The sequence below is a fragment of the Octopus bimaculoides genome, chromosome 25 (assembly GCF_001194135.2).
Source record: "Octopus bimaculoides isolate UCB-OBI-ISO-001 chromosome 25, ASM119413v2, whole genome shotgun sequence".
In the NCBI taxonomy this organism is placed as follows: Eukaryota; Metazoa; Mollusca; class Cephalopoda; order Octopoda; family Octopodidae; genus Octopus; species Octopus bimaculoides.
This window is the reverse complement of record NC_069005.1, coordinates 4,809,442-4,810,080: the sequence shown is the minus strand read 5'-3', so window position 1 is coordinate 4,810,080 and position 639 is coordinate 4,809,442.

Genomic DNA, 639 nt, shown 5'->3' with positions numbered 1-639 from the left:
ATATATATATATATATATATATATATATATATATATACTTATGCACACAGATATAGATATGAATACAAACTCGCACACACGCCATCACACCAAACCATTTATATGATGTTAATAAAAACCCACATATGATACCTTTCTAAATGTAATTGTTTAAACACCACGCTTCTCTATTAACTCTCATCATGCATTAATATTTTGTCGTTTTATTAGCAAGATATATTAAAATATCAAAATTACGATGATTCCGCTATTAAAAGCAGAGGCAATATTCTCTCTTTTGAAAAAGACTTCCATCTCTAATGGACAAACATAGCCTCGGGATAATTGTCAATTCATAAATATTCCTTCGGGAAGTTTAGTGCTTTAGTGCCACGGAAAAAAATCCATGTCTCTAGTTTTTGTGAGTGTATGCCCGCGTGTGTGTGAGTATGTCTACATACATACACACATATGCACATACATACAAACACGCGCACATATCTGTAAGTATATTATATAAGCGTAAATCTATTCACATACCTATATACATATTTGTATTTTTTGTGGGAATGGATATACACACGAATCCATATTTTTAAGGAGTGCATACATATATTTACACACACACACACACACACACACACATATATATATGGCACG